Raw genomic sequence first — 24155 nt, 5'->3', positions numbered from 1 at the left:
GGCCCCGCCCCAGCCCGCGCGCCTCCGTGCGCGCCGCCGATCGCCTACCGCCCTCCTGTTCCTCTGAACCGAGCCTAAAACCTGGCCAGGAGTTTGGTGCCCAGCATCAGAGTGTGCATGAAAGAGAATAGGGGGAACGTGGATAGAACTAGGGTGCAGTCTGGAGCGAGCCACTAGCTAGCAGATCCTTACAAGAGGTTTATCCAGTAGCTTCTTGGAGGAGTGTGCAGAGCATGTATGGAGCAGGGCTCTAAAGATGTCGAGATTCTGCAAGCTCAGAAGTGGAAACCTGTGCAATGCACGTGGTTAAATTTTGCCCAGTTGTTTTATTGATCTTAAACGGCTGGTGTGGCTTCTCCAAAACACACTGAAAGCTGGACTATTTTCGGAATAACTACAGAATTCAGTACTTAGAGACAAGAAACGTCCTTTAACCTTCAATGGGAGAAATAAAATTTCATCGACTCCATATCATTCCCTTCTATTGATAACAATATTAAATTTGTAAAACAAAAGATCACCCATTCAACAGAGGAAATTAAATAATTTACTAAGATTGGAGGAAAGCTGGTTTATTTGCCCTTTAGTACCTGAGATTCTTGTTGGTCAAACAAACAAAATTCATTGTATAATTGATACCTTGCTTACAATATGCTGCCACCAATTAGCTCCATGAGCTGAGCAAATGGCAGTAAAGACGTCTGCTTCCCAGGAACAAGAATGCAAATATCTGCCGTTCTTGTTAGAAGAAACAAAATACTGTTTGCAATTCACCAATCCTAGTATGTCACTGTTAGAGGCACTAAATGTTAGCTGTCCACTGTCCCCAGACTTTAAGCAAAAAAAAAAAAAAAAAAAAAAAAAAAAAAAAAAAAAAAAAAAAAAAAAAAGTATATGAACTAGTAATCTCCATAGGGAATAGGCCAGGGTCTAGAAGAAGAAAGCAAAATAGCAAAACTTTGCAATAATTTGTTAGATCTCACCCTGTCTGCTCTTCCTCTAACACTATCTGGTTGTAGGGCTTGGGCAGAAATCCATTGAGAAGTCCTAATGTAGATGTATACATGAGCAATAAGAAGAAAAAAAAAGCAACCTTGAATACAGTGGGTAAACATCACATAATTTGCTGTTTAAGTCTCAAGAGAATTTAATTTTTGTATTTTATATGTTATGTATACTATTACTATTTTTATTTGGTTGGTTTGGATTTTGTTTGTTTTGTTTTGTTTTGTTTTTCGAGACAGGGTTGCTCTGTTTAGCCCTGGCTGTCCTGGAACTCAACTCTGTAGACCAGGCTGGCCTCAAACTCAGAAATCCACCTGCCTCTGCCTCTCGAGTGCTGGGATTAAAGGTGTGCGCCACCAAACATGGCTTGTTGCCATTTTTGATCAAAATATATCTTATCTTTTGAGTTTGGAGATTTTGGGAAATCTTTATCACATTTACATTCTGCTATACGTACATAGATGTTTTTTATGTGCCATGTCTCTTTTCACCTTCGGGACACCACCAACAAAGAGATTCTCAACTTAAAGGATGAAGACCTTTAAGACAAGCAGAAAGTGTCTAGGCAGTGCTTCAAGTCCAGGAGTATCCGACTTAGAAGGCTTCTGCATGAGGCTCTGCATGGTAAAACATTGAGGTTTTGGTTTTAAGTTAATATGTGTTTGTAGAAATTGCTCCAGTGGGTTGGAAGACTGCCACTGAAGCTTCCCCATGCACCCAGCCTACAAAACAAACAAACAAAAACAAACAACAACAAAAAAAGTTCAATGACATTTTACAAAGTAAATCTTACAAATTACATTTAGAGGTCTTTTTTCAAAGTGTTATAGGACATTAAAGAATTCGTTCTAAGAGGTGTATGCATCAAAGTACTCTAAAATGCATGCTTTCAACATTCATCATAATCTTAATTTTGTTTTTAGGCATATATATGTATATATATGTATGTGTATATATATGTATGTGTGTATATATACATACACACATACATATATATACATATATATGCCTAAATATATAAATATAACCTGTTCAGTCCATTTAGTGTTGCTTGTATGCATATGATTTTAGGGCTTACCTATTGGAATTGGGAGCTCATCCCTAGAGAAGACTGTTTCTCCTGCTCTCAATAGTTGCCTACATACACACACACACACACACACACACACACACACACACACACAGGATGGGGCCCTGTGAGAATTTCCCCCTTCCCTGTTACTATGTCTATGGGTATTGTGCTTGTTCAAGTCTTGAGGTGATGCTCCCTGTCATTTTTAGGAGACACAACCTCACTGCAGATTTCCTTGGTCCTCTGGCTCTTAGGATCTTTATGCCTCTTCTTCCTTGATGTTCCCTGAGCCTTAGATGCAGGAGTTTTGTTGTGGATATAGTAACTGAGGCAGGACAACCCAGGATTACTTGTTCTCTCAGTTTTGACAAGTTGTGGTTTTCTGTTATGGTCTCTGACTAGTAAAGAGACATTCCATTGATGAGGAATGAGAACCACCCTCATCAGTGGGTGTGCAGATAAGGTGACTGAATGCAGTGGCAGTAGTAGATTCTCTTGTAAGATCCTGGGTAGTTGGCTAGGTTAAGAGTACCCTCCTGCTGAGAGGCCTTAAGACCAATTAGAGAGCTGTTGGTTGCCACCAAGATGAGTGCCACGGGGTAACCATGCCATACTGGTTGTTGTGGTTCATAGGCATACCAGCTGGGCAAAGTTGCTTTCCTCTCTTTGGAAGCTCGAATAGTGCTTTCCCCCATGCTATGAAAACTAATCCTCAGGGAAGAGTCTTTCAGATCAGGTCTAGCTTGGATCCTCTGGGTGCAACCTCTGAAGTAGATGTTTTCAGCAATAGGGACCTACCTTCAACCTCAGGGTGGCAACCAAGGCCAACAGAAATAACCTAAATTGTTTTAGGAGTCTCTTGGACTCCACTGACCAGCAACTCACACTGAGGTTTCTCAGATACTGGAAGTTTTGTCAGGTATTTTTAATAGTCTGGAAATCCTAGTTTCATATTGCAAAAAACACATGAAGTATCCCAAAATATAAAATGATCAATAAATTAAGACCATAAGGGAATAAAAATAGTCTGCATTTTTATGACTCCTATATCAAAATCCTTTACAATATCTGGTATTTTTCAGCTTTTTGCATCAGGTCTTTACATCTATGAAATGTTGGTCTGTTTTAATGGATGAAGATCCTGGAATTCAGAGAATGCATGTATTTTGCGCATTGTCCCATGTCTATTAAGTACCAGAAGCAAATTCAAATATAGGTGTTGCTCCAAGTTGACTATGTAATCTGTCTCCTATGTAAACATTGTCTTGGGAAACACTGATGAGACTATTTCCAATAATAATGGCTAGGTGTGGCGGTGCATGCCTTTAGCTTCAACATCTGGGAAGTAGAGATAGCCGAATGTCTGTGTGCTCAGGCTAGCTAGGGCTACAGAGTGACAGTCTGTCTTAAATAAGCTAATAAATTAAATGCTTTGGAAGTGATACTGCAGGTACTACCCAAGAGTAAGTAATACCCCATGAATTCAGAAATGAGAATATTTTTTAAAAAATAATAAAAATTGAATATACAGGGCTGAGAGATGGCTCAGTAATTAAGAGTGCTTAATGTTCTATAGAGGACCCTGGTTTGATTTCCAGCACCCACATCGTGGCTCAAACCCATCTGTAATTCCAGTTCCAGAAGTGCTGATGCCTTTCCTCTGAAGACACCAGTCACACAAGTGGTGTACATACATACATGCAGGCAAAATGTCCGTACACATAAATCTTTAAAACGTTTTAATAGACGGTGTAAATAGGACATGGTTTGAATCTGAATGTCTCCCATGGGCTCATGGTTTGGATTTTTGAGCCCCCTTCCCCAGCTTGTGGTGCTGTTTGAGAGATGGCAGAGCCTTTAGAAGGTAAGGCTGACTGTCCACGTTAAATAGCAAGTGATGGAATCTCTAAAGATGTACCTGCCTGGGTCTGGTCCTTCTCTCTTTGCTTCATGGTTCAGTAGGTGTGACCACTCTATTAATGATCCTACAGCCACAGGCAAAGCCACCCCCCCCCCATGCCTTCCCTGCAGTCTCTCCAAAACCATAAGCCCAAGTAAACCTCTCTTGACCTAAGTTATTCCTGAGCAATGCAACTTAACAACCTGAAAGTAGCAGATGTAAGACATGTCACCCACAGATGTAACTAAGGTATTCATTACACCAGATAAGTTCAGCTTCCTTTATACATGACTGCCTTGTCCTACTGTGCTTAGGACTGGTAGAGCTTTCTCAAGGAAAATCTGTTTAAAACATGGACTGAGTTTTAGAGCATTGGTTTTTTTTTTTGTTTTTTGTTTTTTTGGTTTTTTTTTTTTTTGTTTTGTTTTTAATTAAAGGTTTGTTTGGAATTTTATTGGAAACTAAAACTAAAAGTTAAATGCATGTAGCAGCAAGTGGACTCAGTGGGTTTTAAAACCAAGAGTAAATGAAATGGGGGAAGGAATGGTGGTAGGAGAGAGAGAAATTATACTTAAATGTGGCATTGTACTCAAATGTGAAAGTCTCAAAAAAAAAATTTAAAAATTCTCATGACACCTATTTTGTGTGGTACTGGGGAAGTGGAGAAAAGGTGTCTTTGTACAACTCTCTGCTAATTATGGAATGAATAAGATCACAATTTTATTCACTTGCTTTTGCCTATGAAATGTGAAGCACCTATCTGGGGCCTGGAAACAGTATATCAACAGTATGTGTTGTGTTGGGCTGAGAAATTTGAGTTGGTAATGAAGCAAAATCTTTGTGGGCTACCTTGGCCTCTCCTTAACTCCCCTGAAGTTGTGGCAGAAGCTGGATTCTTTTCCTCCAAAGTAAGCCATAGCTAGTAAGAGTGTCACCCTGGGACTGCCCACTGTCTCCCCTAAGAGCCTCATGGAATACACATCCTGCCCCTGCACTGGCAGAAGCATTTGAGCAGCAGGCCTTGCATTTTCCCCCAGTTTAAGTCATATGCCCTCTGTCCAATCCTTCTTCCACACAACTGCCCATTGTTCATCAAACCTAAGCACGTTGGGTTCTCATTTCTGAAGGGCCTCATCCCACACATAACTTTGTTTAATTCAATAAATCTGACGTCCTTTCTCTTCTAAGCCAATCTGTTCCTATTAGAATATAAGACATAAACCTTACAATGGGAGGCAAGAACTAGTCAACTTCTAAGTCACTTTGTCTAATTCACAGCAAAATTAAAAAGAGTGTTATTTTGTGAAAATGAGGGACTTCCTCCATTTCTTCAAAAATCTCTATCTTTTCATAATCAAAGTCTTCTTTTCTGATGCAACAATATAGTCACCTTGCCTGTTGATTCTACCTTCATTTTGAGTTCAGATTTGATAGTGGCTTTTCTGACCTCGCTCTCATTGGCATTATGAACCCTTCTACCTCTTGCAAGATCTGCAGTTTCATCTTACAACAGAGTTGAATGTATTTGCATTATATTGCCTTTGTCTTCATGGGGAAGGGGAACATTAAGAAGGAGCCTTTGAATAAGAGATCAATGGTCTTATCATCAATAAATACTTTCCATGCATAGAGATATTACAATGAAACTCATTAATATGTCTAACTAATATGCAATACTAATTTTAAAAAATACTTTCAAGTATTTATGGCTCCCTTCCCTTTACACTCTTATTAAAATAAAATGTGAAATTAGGGAACATTCCGTGGTTTTATCATGTAAACAAGAGTTATCTAGCAAGAGGGAGGAGTGGATTAAAAACAGAAGACAAGGCTTAACTAAGGAAAATTGAAAGAGAACAAAGAGAGAGAAAAGAGTTGCCCCTGGGATTCAAAGTCAAGGAAAAAGAAATCAGCTTTCTGTGACCTCTTGTCTTGTATTAGTTATTTTTTCAGCTGCTGTGACAAAACACCATGACCAAGAAAACTTATAGAAGAGTTTTTTTTTTTCTTCTTTTTTTTTTTTTTACAGTTCCAAGGATTTGGAGTTTGTGATGGCAGGGACAGCGTGGCAGCAAGTGGCAGGTGTGGTGGCTGGAGCAGAATGCTGGGAGCTCCCATGTTGAACTGTAAGCATGAGGCAGAGAGAGTGAACTGGAAGTACAGTGAGGCCGTGAGCTCTCAAAACCCAACCACAGTGCCATACTTCCTCCAGCATGGGCCCTGACATTTCTCATTTAAACCACCACCCATGTATAGAGTACTATTTCTAGAGACTAACCCTCTCTTAGTTTTCACTCTGTGCTCATCTTCCACTCATACTTTGGCATCTCACTTATTCTGCCTATAGGGAAAAGCTATGCCTCCTTAAGGAACATGGCCATTGTGACCATAGCGACTGCTGCTGTCAATACAAAAACAATTTAATTCTATGTTTGTTTGTCTTAGTTAGGGTTTCCATTGTTGTGAAGAGACACCATGACCTAGGCAAGTCTTATAAAGGAAAATGTTTAACTGGGGCTCATTTACAATTTCAGAGGTTTAGTCCATTATCACCGTGGGAGGAAGCATGGTAGCATCCAGGCATACATGGGGCTGGAGGAGCTGAGAGTTCTTCATCTGGATCTGAAGGCAGGCAGGAGACTAGTGTCTTCCAGGTAGCTAGGAGGAGGGTCTGTTTGCCCACCCCCACAATGAACACACTTCCTCCTACAAGGCTTCACCTATTCCAGCAAGGCCACACCTCCTAATAGTGCCATTTGCTATGGGCCAAGCTTATTCAAGCCACCACATTATTCCTTGTGAGTTTTGTTAACATGGACCTCACTCTGTGCATGGGTTCAGTACTGGGACACTAACATGCTGAGAACTCTGAAGATGATTGGCCAAAAAATTTTGGTCTTGGATGAATTAACCAAGAACTCTTTGCAAATTCTCTTCTAATGTTGCTTCAAGCTGTCCCCGTCTTTCTGTTTTTAACCTTTCAGAATTCTGTGGCTAATAGTTTAGTAGAACATTTATTTTCACATAAAATGGCAAAACCAACCCAAAACATTGAAGCTTGTGTTGTCCTGGGTCAGACAAATTGGGTAAAAGGATGAGTTAGGTGCATTGCTGGTGGTATGTGTGGGCAAGAGAGACAATTTGCTTCTCCCTCTGTCTTGAGTGATCTATTGCTTAACAGAACTTTATCTACCATAATGGAAAAGTAAGGAACTCAAGAAATCAGCAAAAGCCCATTGTTTAAAATGTCTAACCCAGGCTTTACGTTGTTTAGATGTTTAAGGTCACTGTTATGACATGATTCCTATGGAAACTAATATCATTAATTACTTATCTAGTTGTAAATACTAGCTCTTAGAAGCACTAATGAGGAATATACAGTCATTGAAATTCAATCAGTCCTTCAACATATATTCAGTAAAACACTCAGTCTAACAGCATATTGTGTGAATAGCATAGGTTGAAAATAATATGGTAAACACAGACATATCACCAGAGTTACACGGTAGTACTCTGTCATAGAAACTAGACAAGGCACTAGAAACATCTAGCACAGTGGTTCCCAACTTTCTTTATGCTATGGCCCTTTAATACATTTCTTCATGTTGTGGTGACCCCCAGTCATACAATTATCTCATTGCTATTTCATAACTGTGATTTTGCTACTATTATGAGTCATAGTGTATATACCTGATATATGACCCCCATGACCCACAGGTTGAGAACCATTGATCTAGTCTCTGCTTCGTGAGATTTAGTGCTTGTTTCTGTAGCATTCCTTCCAGGAAGCACTCAGTTCCCTTAACAGTGGGGAATCTTTGCAGGGACACAGGGTTGAGCCACTATGACTAAACCTGGTAGGCTGATTTTCCTCACCTAGGGACAGTATCAGAAGCCATTAAGGGGTTTCTGAGCAAAGATTCAAAGAAAGCGACCAGCAGGAAATGAGAAAAGATTTTTCTAAATGATAAAAAGTGACTTTTGCTGTAGAAGGACAGAAATGCCAAGCCAGTTATAAAGGTGGTGATAAATTAAGCTCCCGTGCTTTAGGGATTGTTTCTTATTGTGAATGTGAGGCAGTTTTATATTTTACCCTGAACGTTTTCTTTGTTGTTGTTGTGACACATTGAGTGCAACACAATGTTATTATTAATATATTACATATCAATGTCATTTTTATTGGAATATTATCATTTTTCTTTTAAATGTTCCTTTTCCAAACGGTTCCGTAGGCCGTTAATGGTAGTTAACAGCAGAATGCACCTCAGATTTTGTAATGGAAATCAATGGGAAAATAAGATTGATTTGATAGAAAGTCTCTGTGCTGCAAACTTTGCTGACAATGGCCATTTCTTAAGTGAAGGATACCTATTCCACAAGTGCCTGATGATGAGTTTTTATGTATATGATTGATTTGAGTAATTTGGAAGATTAATAATGTCAGCAGCAGGTTTTTTTTTTTTTTTTTCTGACAGGTGGCTCCTTTGAATTCTACTGTATTTTCTTTACCAAGAATGCTTATTTGAGAGGGTAGAAAAGTGCAGTGAATTGCAGTTTTTAATGGTGATCGCTGCTCTTCTCAGAAGGAGCCACGCAGACACTGGGACACTCTACCCCCACGGTATCGATGGAGTGCTCTTATTGGTCCAAAATGGCTTTAAGTAAATGTGATCATGTTTTACCCTGGGAGTCATTTCATTTTGGCGTTTTGACAAATGCTGTTTGCCCATATTGTTGCACAAGTTGGGATGCCTCTGCTTGGGAAGACAAAACAGTCCCATTTCAGAGACCCAATGCAGGACGATCCAGAGAAGACTCCTGTCTACACCCAACCTTCCAAATGTACTCCTTCCCTCTCTCCCCGTGTCACAAATTAATTTCCCTTTGCTTTGTGAGTACCAATTCTCACAATCTGAGTTATGTCTGCTTTATCTCAGTTCCTCTGTCCAATTGTTCTTTCTGCACACTTGTTGCAATCACAACCATTTTGAGGAGACAACTTCCTTTGAGAATCGTCTGATCAATCTAAAGAGATTTTCATACCATCTGTAGAAACGTATTAGTTTTTAAATAATGTATTCAACTTAGGGCTGGACAGATGGCTCAGTGGGTAAAACGTTTGGTTCACTACCTTGAGGATGGGAGTTTAGATCCACGTTACCCACTTAAGCACCAAGCAGTCACTGCAACCTGCCTGTAATCCCAGGGTTCAGGAGTCAGAGATAGGGGAATCACTGTAGGAAGCTGGCTAACTCCACTGACTGAGTCAGTGAGCCTTGGGTTCAAGTAATTAAGGAAGACACACAATGTCAAACTTGATCTCTCCCTGTACACAGACTCACACATATGAGCCTGCTTAGGGACCTGCAAATATATGTGACTATACATATATACATGTATGTATATTACACATCTATGCATACAAAGAATAAAAAATCATTCATTTAACTTTTCTAATAAAATGTTTTATTTTTAAACACTTATTTAAAATATTTATTTATATTTAAAATAAAAGTTTTAAATACTATTCCTCTTTCTCTAGTAGTGTTTGGACATCACGCCAGCTTCTGTCTAATTGGCTAAACTAGAGAAAATGTTGTAAAATGATGTCAAATAGACTTCAAGAAAATGCAAGTTCTAAGATTTCTAAGAAAATCTCTGTTCTTTTGGATTTTTGTATGGATTCTACAGGTCTAGATTCAGCTAACCATAAGGCAGAAATGCCCTCATACACCCAAAGAATGTCTTCAGTAAGCATCAACATTTTTCTTTAGTGATTCTCTAAGCAATACAGTGCGACAAGTATTTACACAGCATTTACATTGTATTAAGTATTATGAATAAGCAAGAGATGATTTTAAATACACAGGAGGATGTGTGGAGGTTGTATGCAAATACTCTACCACTTTATATAACAGCGTTGAGCACTGGGGAATATTAGTATTCAGTAACTGAATTTATCTGTATATATTAATACTATGTTTAATGTATAGTATTCAGGATGTATGCTATTGTTTTGGGTTTTTCTTTTAAGGCAAGCTCTCATTTTATGGTTCAGACTGGTCTGAAATCTCACTATATAGCTCAGGCTGACCTCAAACTTGTGGTTCTCTTATCTCAGTCTCCTGATTGCTAGGACTATTGTCATGTGCCAGCACCCCAACCTCTCTTTTTTTCTATCAGGTGTTCCCCAGTTGTGTCAACTTCCCTTCATTGTGACAAAGTACTGAGAAAATTTAATTAAATAGAAGAATGATTTACCTTGGCTCGTGGTTTTAGAGAATTTTGGCCCATGGTTGTTTGACCTCATCTCTTTGGGTTGTGGCAGCACAATACATCATGATAGGGATGTGAGGAGGAGGAGAACTAGTCACCTCTTGGCAGCTGGGATGTATCAGAAAAGAGACAACAAGGGTCTCCAGTACCAATGTATAGTCTAGAGTACACCTCTCCTGTGGAATAATCTTAACTGGACCCTACTTCCACCATATCTTAACAACTCCACAGACTGAGGGCCAAATCTTTAGCTAGTGAACCTTTGTAGAATTTAGAGCTAAGTCATAATAGAAGTCAATCAGCAAATACTCATCCTCATATTTGTTACATTTATAAAGAGAAACTATATGATCTTAGTATCATCACATTATACAACACCATGTGATAATGGATCATTTTTATGAACCAGCAGCAAGTCTGGTGAGGAAGAATTTGTTAACTACAAGCTTCTCCCACATAGTCAAGGGTTAAGACATCCTGGCACTAAATGACCTTTAAAGATTGCTGGGTCTTGAAAGAGAACTCCTTCAGAAGTTTTATAGTTAGTATTTAGCAACCTTGAATTTCCCCTTTCTGATTTGTCCTTACCATGGCAACCCCTGGTATGTGATTTCATTTTCAGAATGGACTGACTTATACAAGATTGCCCTTGGTAACATGTGGGTAAACAGGTAGTATCAATTTTTATTTCATTTTATTCTTGCTCCTATTATTTCTACTCCAACAGAATCATATGAATAAGTGCAATAAAAAATAAGATCTTTAATACAAAAACCTATTCATATTTTAATAAAAGACAAAAGTCATCTATAAAGGAAACATGAAAAAAGAAATATAATAGGTGCCCATTATCATTCTAGCTAGATCTCACATTAAATAACAATCATACTGTGATTTTTGTTTTATAAATTAGTTCCTTGTAAATTTGCTTTGTGAATCAATGCCCCGAGAGCACAAAAAAAAAAATCTCAACTCTGTGAATTTATTCATTTGACTTTTAAACTGATGGAAGAAAACTGGGCTATAGGTTTTTCCACTTTTGGTGAGTCCACCTCCCAGATTCTCTCATTCAGAGCTATATAATTTCAATTACTCAGAAGCTACTGACAACCTGTTCTGTCAAGCACTACTAGGTTAGGGATTAAGCCTACAAGGATGAATGTAATTCTTCCCCTTTCAGAACTGACACGTTAGTCGAAGACAAATCTAAAGGAAAACTAAGGAGTGTAACACTGCTGAGGTAGTTGATTATTAGGGCAGATTCCTTTCTATGTAAGACAACCAAAATACTAAGAGAAGCAGATACGGACAAAATCATAGCTGAGCTGCCAAGCTAATAAGAAATTCATGGGTGGAAATCTGAATGCTGGTCAGATTGCACAAGGCATTTACAATGAATGTCCTAGAATTCCATGTTCCCAGCCTTGGCTTTCAGGTAGTGTTTCCACACCACAGTCAGGCTCAGTGTGCCTTCAGCGAAGGTAGACCAGATGGCTGTTAGATGGATGCTCCCACTGAAAATAAACAGAAAATATAGGCAAATAATGCAAATATCAATAGGACAGGATAAACCCACCAAGCCTAGTTCCTGCAGAGAAAGGGAGACCAGAGCAAAGTTTAGCCACCAGCAGAGTTGTATGCCACTGAAATAATTCTAAGGAAGACTGAGGCTGGAAGCTAAGTAGCAAACACAACTGAAAACGTGAACAAATGAGAAATTTCAATAGCTTCAAAAAGCTAGGTTTTCACCAGGAATGGTGGTAGATACCTATAATTCCAACACACTGGATGCTGACACAGGTGACAGCAAGCTCCAGACAGAGATCAGTGTTGGAACACTTGTTTAGCATATACAAGGCCCTGGTTTGTTTGTTTTGTTTTTTTCTCTAGCATTGTGGGGTGGAGGGTGTGGGAAGGCTGAGAGCCTTCAATATGTTCAGTATGACATGGTAAGTGGCTAAGGTCAGAGAGTAGTACAGAGCAACAATAGATGGCCCTTTACAAAGAAAAGACTTGGGGCTGGAAAGATGGCTCAGCAGTTAAGAGCACTGACTGCTCTTCCAAAAGTCCTGAGTTAATTCCCAGCAACCACATGGTGGCTCACAACCATCTGTAATGGGATCTGATGCCCTCTCCTGGTATGTCTGAAGACAGCTACAGTGTTCTCATATACATAAAATAAATAAATAAATCTAAAACAAAAACAAACAAACAAACAAACAAAAACAAAGAAAGGACTTTTAGTGTCACAACTCGTGCTTGGAGTAAGCTTCTTAGCCATTTCTAAGACTTAGATAAGGTCTATCTGACCTCTTACATGGTTATATTGGGTGTGGATCTGTCTTCTGTAGTTCCTATCATCCTAATATGTCCTTTTCCATTCTCATACTAACCCCTAAAGGCCATACTGACTGTTACCAAAGCTTCCCTGAGTTTCCCTTGTACCAAACATTTCCTTGCAAGATATGTATCTTGGTGCTGGAGAGATGGCTTAGCAGTTAAGTGCATTCGATGCTCTTGCAGAGGACCTGCCACCCAGTTCCAAACTCCAGTTCCAGGGATTATGATGCCCTTTTCTGGCCTGATCAGGCACTGCACATGTGGGACACATTGTGTGTGTGTGTGTGTGGTGTGTGTGTGTGTGTGTGTGTGTGTACATTCAGGCAAAACACATGCCTCTAATCTATTGGATTTGGGTTACTTTAGACATACTTACTCACATTTCAATGCACATTACAAAGTAGAATTCCAACTGTATTCCTACCTGTTTAGAGTCAGTTGTTGGACACTGTATTTCTACTAAGGTGATTTCGATCTCATTTCCGCAAGTATATCTTAAGTTAACTTATATTAAATATAATCAGCTAAAAACCTGTAGGTCATTTTTTACATGTGCTGATATCAAAACAATCTCATTCTTTGTTATTTTGCCACCGATGGGACTTTGTGTTCTTATTAAATATCACTTAATATTTTGTTTATGTTTTCTGTCTGTCGAAAGTCTTTTTAGGCTCTTGATTTTATAGTCTAACACATTTGCTTTCCTTCCTAACTCCACGCCACTTAGGCCTACACAGTGGATAGTGCTGACAATGATGCCAACATACAGAGGCTTGCTATGTACCTGGCCCTATGTAAGGGTTCTACACTTAGTATTCTGTGCTTAGCCTGGTGTAGACACAGAATAACAGGCACAACACAACCTGTAGACCCCCTGTTCATCTATCTAAAATAGTGAGGCACAGAAAGGTGGAATGAACAACTCCAGGCTGCTCAGTTCTGAAGAGATAAGGATATGGAGCAAACCCCAAAGCCCGAGTGTCTTGCTTGCCACATCACTGTGCTTGCCTGTGCTTGCCCTATCAGGACTCTGAGGGTGACATATCTGGATGGCACTAGAATCTCCCCAATCTCTTTCTACACTGAACTCAGTCTGACTTCCGGTCTAAGCACTGGGCTGACTAATCATACCAGTGTACGGCTCATCATCTCTCCTACAATGACAACAAGTGTACCAGCTACATTTAGTGTCACTTCAAAGGAATGTTCTGACAAGCAACCCCAGGGAGGAACCCAGTCTCTTCTACCTCATAGTTTAAGGAGATAGGGTCCAACATGGAGGGGTGGCTATGTAGTGGGCAGTACCTTGGTGGCAGGAGCCTGGAGCTTTGCCTCCTCATCTTCTTGCATCCTGATAGAACAGGAAGCAGAGTATGGACAAGAAGTGGGACTGGCCATTGTGAGCCACTTCTTCTAGAGACTCTATCCTAAAAGTCTCACAACCTTCTAAAGTACCACCAGCTCAGGACTAAGTAGTCAAATGTGTTCACGTTTAAGCCATAGCACCACCAGCAGCAGCAGCACCAGGATTAAGTTTCACCAGCTGTGTTGCTTAGAAATACTGCATCCACGGTCCTCCTGCCTACACCTAGGTCATCACTCGGGCAAAGCCATTATGCTGCTTGGCTTGACTCCTACTTAAAGCAGAGGTGTTGCTCCCTAGAGCATGTCGCTTGTCTTCCTGAGTCCATACATTATATGAGTTTAATTATAGCTCCTAGAATTTTGTTAAGAAATTACGTCAAAATAAAAAGACAATTGTAACTTACATTTTGGTAGGCCTCCAAGCAGGCTGCTGTAAGAATCCCCACAGTGTTCAAGGAATAGGGTCTCTACCTTAGGTCTATCTCCGGAATCCCCTTTATATTATCCTTTAATGATTTTAAAATGACATGACTCACCCTGTTTTAAAGTTCCAAACTAATCTATACCATTTGCTTATAATTGCTCTCTGGCGTGTGTCTCTCTGACCAACTTTCCCACATTCTTTTGTAAGCTGAGTTTGTTGAGAAAACCTGCAGGATGCTAAGGCAATGATCTCGACTCTCTCTCTCTCTCTCTCTCTCTCTCTCTCTCTCTCTCTCTCTCTCTCTCTCTCTCTCTCTCTGTGTGTGTGTGTGTGTGTGTGTGTGCATGGACTGAGAAACGTCAGCACAACTGAATTTCAGTTTGGAAGGGTCCCCTGTCTCTGACCAGCTTCCCTTTGGAAGTCAGGGCAGACCTTGCTCTTCCAAGTGTGGCCTTTAGACCTGCACCACCAGACAAGTTGGCAATGTAGAACAACCCCATCTAGACTTAAAGAGCTGCAAAGTGCTTTTGAATAAAAGTCCCCAGCAACTTCTACACACTAAAATTAGAGACAAGAGGCAGGGGAGAATATTCAGTGGATGAAGTACTTGATGTGCAATGCAAGGACCACAGTTTGGATCCTCTGCACCCATATAAAAGCTTAGGGGTGGGCGACATGTGTGCTGGCTAGTTTTAAGTCGATTTGATGTAAGAGTCATCTGAAAGAAGGGAATCTCAACTGAGAAAAATGCCTCAATAAAATTGGGCTATAGGATATTTTCTTAATAAGCAGTTGATTGGGGAAGACCTAGTCCATTGTGTGTGACACTATGCCTGGTCTGATGGTCCTGGGTTTTACAAGAAAGTAGGCTGAGCAAGCCAGTAAATAGCTCTTTTCTATGGTCTTTGCATCAGCTCCCACTGGCAGGTTCCTGCCCTCGCTGCTTTGGAGGGTGATCTCTTACATGGAGCTATGAGTGTAAAGCCCTTTGTTCCTCAGGTTGTTGTCGACCATGGTGTCTCATCACAGTTATGGTCGCCCTAGTTAGGACAGAATGACACACTCCTGTAGTCCTAGTGCTGTCTAGGAGGAGACAAGGGATTATCTGAAGTTCACAAGGGAAGCTGAGTAGCTAGGTTTATTGAAAGGGCAAAGATCTGGGTTTGGTAAGACACCAGCAAATAAAATAGAGAACTGTCACCATCAAGAAAGACAGCAGATGGCAAGCTCTGGCTATACACCCATATGAACATATATCATACACACACACACACACACACAAGCTTTCTTAACTTGTATGTAAGCAGCATCATTAATCTCTCATTAATCTCTAAGGCAACACCATCACCTTCTTACTCTCCTTGACTCTGAGAGTAGGGGCTTGTTTCCCATAGCATCCTTTCTGTTTCACCAATAATGTCTTCTCTGGCAGAATAATTGGGTTTGGGGGGCTGCTGTTTCTATTCTATTACTATAATTTCCAAGAGAAGTCTTATTTGTTCCAGCTTAGAAATTGGATCTGGGAATCTTCATAACACCTCTTCACCCGAATAAACAATCACACTTCCAAAGCAACACTCCTCTCTGCCACTGTCCTTGGTCCTCAGGATAGTTCCTGATATTGCTAGCCTTAAAATGCTAAGAGCATATAGTCAGATTCCCTTGTCCAATAACAGAAGTTATTGTAGAAATCTATATAGTGGATATGGCAAGGCCTGCTGTCTGTAGCCCTCAGGGCTTTACAACAGCCTTAATCTTAAGAATGAGCAACTTGAACTCCAAGGTGTTGTTTCAAATTTCCACTCCATGCTGGAGGGCACCCTGACCAGCCTGCATCCACTTCCCCATGCAAACCTGTACTCCCCAGCTTCTCTAGCTAGAAGTGGTCCAGGGTATACTTCTGGCCAATAAGATAGACATGGAAATCTTCTGGCATGCACAGGTTTCCTAGAGCTGCTGTAAAACAGTATCAAAATGGAGAGATGGGGTGGCTTAAATAGCAGTAACATGTCATGTCATTGCTCTGAAAACAGAAGGCTGAAATAGAGGTGTTAGTCAGATTGCTTCCCTCTGGCCAAGGGAAGGCCCAGTTCCAGGCCTCTGAAAGTGGCTTATGGGTGGCTGCTTCAGGTTTACTGGGCATGTCACTGCACCTACATCTCTCCTTTTCATGAGATTGACTCAGGTGGATGCAGATGACCCCTATTTTAATTTGATTGCAACCAAGATCTTGATTCCAAATATATCCATTCTGCCGAGGTACAAGGGGAAAGAATGTACATTTCAAACATAACACTGAAATAGTCTCTTGTTTGGGGAGGCATCTGTTTTCTTTACAGGTGGGACAGCCACTCCACATCTTCCTTGTGCCTTTCCTGACTACCTCAGCTAGAGCTGCTCAACCATATTTTGGTTATGAAGGGATAACGAAGAAAACCCACGGTCATTCAAAGGAAAAGAATCACTGCCTGGATACCTTCTTACGCTAGAAAATTAAGGCTGTGTGCTGAAAGATACTACATTTATATTTCCTATTACTCTGGCCAAACATTTCCCTAAGATAGTACAAATTGCTTTCCTATAAAACATCTGCTACCAGGTTATGACTATGGATGGTTTCCATTGAGAGGGCAGTTGAATGAATTGAGGACCAAAAGCAGGACCCCTTACCCGCTTCGGTGTCACGTGCTGGAGGGCAAATGCTGAAGAGGATGAGTCAGAAGCATGGGTTTAGAGCCAGCCCAAAGTGTACCACACCCTTGCAAACCCTTTAAATATGTGGTCTAAAAGAAACATCTGGGCTGAAGTCTGACTACAAATTGCCATCTTTAGGATATGTTGTCTGAAGCTCTGAGTTCATTTGTTCCTCTGTGGATCTGGATTGAGTGGACCTTCCAGTATGTCTCAGGTGGAATCCGGGGTCCACACAACAGCAGACCTGGCAGAGGTCTGATCTAGGCCTCAGATCTGAGAACTAGTTTCTAAGACACTGTCCAAGTTAGAGCGCCTGGGATCCCTGCTTCCTCTGGGTTCTTGGAGGTTGAGGACAGAGCTGCCACCCAAGATCTGCTCAGCGCTCTGGCCCAGACCGGAAGGAACCAGTGTTCCGGGCCAGGAGTAACTTCCTGGGTCCTTTTGGTTCCCAGTTACTCCCTGTTTAGGGCAGGCCCTGCTGTCTGCTTACCTAGGATACTGCCTGAGTTCGAGTGCCTGGGATCCCTGCTTCCTCTGGGTTCTTGGATGTTGGGGGCAGAGCTGCCACCCAAGATCTGCTCAGTGTTCTGGCCCAGACCTGAAGGAACCAGTGTTCCAGGCCGGGAGTGACTTCCTGGGTCCTTTTGGTTCCCAGTTACTCCCTGTTTAGGGCAGGCCCTGCTGTCTGCTTACCTAGGATACTGCCTGAGTTCGAGCACTTGGGATCCCTGCTTCCTCTGGGTTCTTGGATGTTGGGGGCAGAGCTGCCACCCAAGATCTGCTCAGTGTTCTGGCCCAAACCGGAAGGCTGCCATCTTTAAAGGTAGTTCTTTTTCTTTTTTTTTTTTTTTTTTCTTTTTTCTTTTTTTTTTTCCCCCTTCCAAAGAGCTTTATTAAGACTGAGTCATTGGCTACAGACAGTCACAAGCCTTGTGTAGCATGATGGGGTCCTTGAGGGGAAAGAGACAGAGGCCTCAGCTCCAGAGAACAATGGGAATAAAGGGGAGGGGGTGTCTTGCACATTCAGATTATTGGGAGAGCAGCAAGGAAGAATAAGCTCCACAAAATGTAACCTAGGCCATATTACCTGGCCCATTGCAGGTTGTCACAAGACAGGAAGGCACTAGGTAGAAGTTAAGTTATAACTAAAGATTATCTAGACATCAGAGGGCCTGGACTTGCAGGAGAGCAGACAGAAGCAAACTCTTCCTCAGAGTTGCCAGGTCGCTGCAGAAGTTGGTAGCTCGTCTTAAGGGACTGATTGGGTGTGACATGCCTTTTGGGAGGTGGAGTAATCAGAGGCTCTAACAGTACCACCAGTGAAGCCATCTTTGCCTTAACCCTAACCCTCTGTCTCGACTTCTCTTTGTACTTTTCTGAAACTTCAAGCTTACAGTGTAGGACAGAGTGATTTATTCCTATTGTTTCCACTTCCCTGGGCCGTGGGATGACAGTCTTGGGCCACCAAACTTAGGATATTCGGTATTTAGGGTTGAAACTAAGGCTTCAAGCATTCTAAGTAAGCACTCTGCCACTGGCATTACATCCCTGGGCTTCTATCTTTTCTAAGGACAATTCCTCATCATCAGACCTAGGAGTCCGTTTGTGCTCCCTTTACAGAGAAATTGTATAGTATTCTCTGAGTTCTTTTGCCCTGTTTCTTGAGGTCCATTAGACACTTGACTTGTCTTCTTCTACATGGGGCTCAGCTTTTGAAGGTGACAGTTGTTTTTTCAGCCCCCAGTGGGTTCCCTGGAAACCCAGTGAAAGGATCCTAGTTGCTATTCTTAGCATCTTCACTAAAACCAGCAGGAGAGAGAATGAGGTCATGACTTGAGGTCACCCTTGGCAATGGAAAGTTTAGCAGGTCCCGCCATGGATTTGGATGACGGATCATGGGAGCATCTCTGCAATTCAACTTCCTAGTATCCCACAAAGCTCTCTGTTCCCTCTCACATGCTGGACCCATGGATACTTACTGTCTTCAAGTTCTTCAGCAATAGCGGTTGCTGTGTTTCCAGAGGGTCATGCAGGGTATTCACTTGACAAAGGCGCTCTCTTGGTGCTCTGGCAGGCTATGTATGGACTGTAGACCCCTAGGCAGAAGGCCTTCTCAGTGTCTGGCCCAGCGCTTCTCTTGGAACTCACTATTTCTAGCTCTGCCTCCAGCAAGAATCAACTCTAAGGAACATTTATACTCGGCATTCAGCTCACCCATCTCCTGCTTCCTGGCTCGCATGTTGGTGTTTGAACAAATTTGGGTTGATTATTACTTTTAACCAGAATCCTAATGAGAACAAATTTACAGATAGAGTTTTCTTTCCCTTAGAAGAGCCCAGGCATTTAGTACTTTATAGCAAGAACTCTTAAATAATCGAGTAGCTAGGTTTTAGGTGCTGTACTTAAATGGAACACATATGTCACATATACAGTGTGGGAACCTCATCAAGAAATTCTCAGTCCATGCATTCTTAGCCCATGTGATAGACAAAATGACAGGGCTGCAGCCCTACAGGAGAGAGGACACTGTCTAACTGCCGAGCCACACACTGAAACAAACCCATCTCATCCTTGCTTTGCCCGCCCTTCAAGTTTCTAGTCCCTGTTTCTTTAGTATTTATTTCTTCTTAATTGCATATGGTGTGTGTGTGTGTGTGTGTGTGTGTGTGTGTGTGTGTGTGTGTGTGTGTCTGCATGTGGGTACGTGCACCCAAGTATAGGCTAAAGGAGGGTTTAGGATCCCCTGTAGCTAGAGTTACAGGCAGTTGTGTGCTACTCATGATTGGTGCTAGGAACTGAATTTGGGTCCTCTGTAAGAGCAGCACACTTAGCCACCAAGGCATCTCTCCAGCCCCACCCTCCTTTTCTTATGCTAAGTTTGTAGTTAGTCACCACAGTGGTTACCTGTCTCCTCTTTCATTTGTATTCTTGTGGCTGGAGGGAAGTTTTGTCCGGATCAATTTGATTTCCTTTGTGTGGTTGTCCTTCAGTGTTGCCGCTATGTAGCCCAAGCTGTCCTGGATCCAGGTGAGCCTCCTGTCTCAGGCACCCAAGTGTACCACTAATCGTATTCTAGTCAGAGATTTCCTTAGTAAAAGATTGTTGTTGTTGTTGGGCTATGGGGATGGCTCAGTCAGTTGAGCTCTTATCATGAGTATATAGTACTTGAGTTCAGAACCCTAGCATTCTCATGAAGGCTCAGCGCACTGGCATGTGTCTATAATCCTAGCACCGAAGACACAGAGACAGATAGAGATCACTAAACTCATCAGCCAGTCAGCCCAGACAAAAATCCATGAGCTCTGCTTTAATGAGAGATGTGGCTCAAATATAAGGTGGACAACAGAACCCAGCAAGATGGCTCGGGAGCTAAAGGTGCTGACTATCCAGCCTAAAAATCCGAGTCTGGAACCCACATGGTAGAAGTTGTCCTCTGACCTCCACATGTGTACACATCCACACTAAGTAAATAAAAATATTAAGATGGCAAGCAATCAAGGAAGGCAGTTGACACCAACCCCTGGCCTCCACACATGCATACACAACTATGGTCACATGCATACACATGTGTACATGTATTATCATATACATATGCGGTGTGTGACTGTATATGTACATGTACTTAAAACAAACAAACGTGTGTGTGTGTGTGTGTGTGTGGTTTCTTTCTCTTTTACACCAGAAAAAAAAATCATTGAGTTTGAGAGTAGATCAGTATGTCAAGTTTTCTCGAAATATTCTTGAAAGCCATTTTCTGACTGAGATGTCTAGAGGGCATATCTAAATGGGGCCACCAGGTAAGAAAGCAGGACAGCCTCACACACTTAGGAGTCATGAGAAGGAATAAAATAGAAAGGAAAAAAATCTTATTAGGTTTTATAGGTCAGGGAAATCCTTTCTAGCCTGGATTTCTAAACTCTCTGAATTTTAATTGAATGTATTTCTCCAGGGTATTTACTTTAACATGACTGTGCACTCTCAAAAAAATATTCCCTATCCATATGAGAAAAATATTACAAATTCCAGGAAGACAAGATTGCATTAGCAGGAAGATTTGATGATGTGCCCTTTTGGGTGGGACAGTCACCATAAACTGCTGGCAACCGTGGGGTGCCAAGCTTGTGTGGAACATCTCTGCTGGGAAGAGAGGGCATGTGTGGGGGGGGTGCGACACTGGCCCCCTCCCCCATCAAGGACTCAGCATTTTAAAATTTAAAAACTGCTCATTTCAAAAAAAAAAAGAGCAATATTCCTCTCAAGATTTATGATTATCTATACCACAAAAATGTCCCAAAATTAGTAAAAGATGAGTTTAAACATATCTGGAAATTATTGTTAGAAATGTATGAATAAAACTTGAAGTCACTTTCGTTTTCATTTGGTTTTTCAAATGCAAAATACTGCTTCTTCTTTGAACTATACGCAAGTTCCAAAAGGCAGACATTCTCAATCATTCCTTTGTATCCTACGTAAAACCAACTGCTAAGTATTACTGTTCATCCTTTGAAAAAAAAAATTCATGGATATATTTTTGTCCAGTTTTTTGTTCTGAATGTAGGCTCATTACTTCAATTTTTATTGCTAGTATTAATGAGGATTATAATGACATACTGGCTTAAATACTGCTTTTTGTCTTTCTGGGTATTTTCATCTTTGTTGTGTTACTACAGGGCACCACTTGCCCTGAAGTCTCTGCAGTACGTAATATGTAAAAATCATTGAATTGAAAAGAAAGTGAGATCAGAAGCCGTGAAGAAATATTCTTTAGCCTCCCTATGCTAGAATTCATTAGTTCTCGTGGAAGACAAAAAAAAAAAAAAAAAAAAAAATAGAGTCTGATCATACATGAGAAGGAACACACAATTGAAAGTGTGACTGAGCTGTAGCACCTGCTTTCAAATTGGGCTTTTGTTCTTCAAAAGTCTTTAAACCTTATAGTGCATTGGATGGTCTCAAAGCTAACTCACCTGGGTGAGCCAGAACATTTACTGGACAGCCTTTTACGGAGCCTAAGTAGGGAGCTTGGGACGCTTCCATTGAGCAGGCATTCCCTGATTGTTTCTCCCAGCTTTGACACACTTTTTCCCAGTGCTCTTCTGAAGGACAAATACCCTGTGCTGGCTGCTCCAGGGAAACATGCTTACTGACCATACAGCAGAGGCTGCCTCCTTCCTGCAGTGGGAGTAAGGTTCTCTCCAGATTCCAGGCTGAAAACTGGGTTTTACCACACAGGAAAGATGTTAGTAGGTCCCTGTTCAGCCACACCTGGTCCAGTGCCCACAGCTATGGTATCTCCCCTTTCTCATTTTCTTTCTGTTCCAAGGAACTTGCAGCATCCGAATCTCAAAAAAACAACAGTGTGTTGACATAGGCAAGGCTCTCTACTCACAGCGTATAGAGCAAGAGGATGCTTTGACCCAGCATGAAATGAACTGCTAACTGGGAGCCTTTCTTTGAAACCTGCAAGACTGTTCACCTCCCATGTTAGGGTACAACGTGATACTTTGCAGCATTCAACCAGTCGATTCTAATTTTAGCTTAAGCACTACCTGGTTTTTACTCTCCTTTTACATTTAGATCTAACAACTTCTTCCTTGGTAAGCTCGGAGGCTCAATTGCATGTGCCCAGGTTTTACATGTAACATTTCATGGGGACAGTGGTTGACTTTTTTTGTTGTTGTTGTAGTTAAGTCAGCTAGTGTAATGGTTGACTTGGGAGTAGACATCCAATCAGAGTGAACTTCGGGATGTTCCTACAATGTAGCTGAAGAGATTGGCTCTAGCTGCATTGATCTAATGTTGGGTGTAGCCTGGCTGGGAGCTGGAAATCACCATGCTACAAGAGTGAAGCCAGAGAGTGGCATAGCACCAAGAAATGATGAAGCAAAGCTAAGAGATAGACCTACCTGCATTGCTGAAGACTGAATCAAGTAAATACAACATTCATCTAAAGCTGCTCCTGTTCTTGCCATTTTAGTTATAAACTCAGTTTTTAGCTTGAGTCACTTTTCACTGAGTCCTCTGTCACAATTTCTCTAAAATGATCTCCTAACATATATACAATATTGCACAGGATAGTTTTATGTCAGCTTGATACAAGCTACAGTCATCAGAAAGGAGGGAAAAAATGCCTCCATTAGATGGGCTGTAGGCAAGTCGGTATAGCATTTTCTGAATTAGTGATTGATGGGGAAGGGCCCAGGCAATTGTGGTCCCTGGGCTGGTGGTACTGTGTTCTATAAGAAAATAGGTTTAACAATCCATGAAGAACAAGCTAATAATCAAGCAGCACTCCTCCATGGCCTCTGCTTCAGCCCCTGCCTCCAGGATCCTACCCTGCTTCAGTTTCTATCCTGACTTCCTTTGATAAACTGTGATGTGGAAGTGTGAGCTGAATAAACTCTTTTCTCTCTAATAGCTTTGATCACGGTGTTTCAACACAGTAACAGTAACGCTAAGACGAATATCTCTTCCTGCTACATATATTGTAGAATAATCCAATAATGCACAGTATTATTGTAAATTGAAAATATGATGATTTACATACAGGAAATTTCAAGAGTGCAAACAAAAATGAGAATGATTGTCAGCATTCTTCCATAAAGGTGACATCCCATTAGTATGTTTTTCCTCCCATCATGATTGAATTTGTCATGCCTTCTGTTTAAACTTAATCTCAGAGAAACCTACCACTAAGTGAATAAGCCTGTCACCCTACCCTTCTCTAACACCCCCTGCACTATCTCCTGTCCCCAAATTCCAACAGATGTATTGAAATGTCTCTTTAGTTCATTCACTTATTGTCACTACCTTAACCGAAGTTGTCATTAGTTGTTGCATGAACTGATGAACTTGGATTCTGGTGTGGACCTGGGAATACTGGTTATATATTTGCAACCTGACAAAATAGCACCAAACACAGTGACCCAAACCAAAATAGAAATGAGTTGTTCTGTAGTTTCTGTGAGGTTGTGTTTGAGAGTAGCTTAGCTTAATGGTTCATTCAGGGTCTCTTGTAGTTAACATGTTGGCCAAAGTTGCAGGCATCAGGGGCTTAGCTGAAGCTGGTCTCCTTCCAG

This window comes from Arvicanthis niloticus, chromosome 3, assembly GCF_011762505.2.
Source record: "Arvicanthis niloticus isolate mArvNil1 chromosome 3, mArvNil1.pat.X, whole genome shotgun sequence".
Classification (NCBI taxonomy): domain Eukaryota; kingdom Metazoa; phylum Chordata; class Mammalia; order Rodentia; family Muridae; genus Arvicanthis; species Arvicanthis niloticus.
This window is presented reverse-complemented; position numbering follows the sequence as displayed.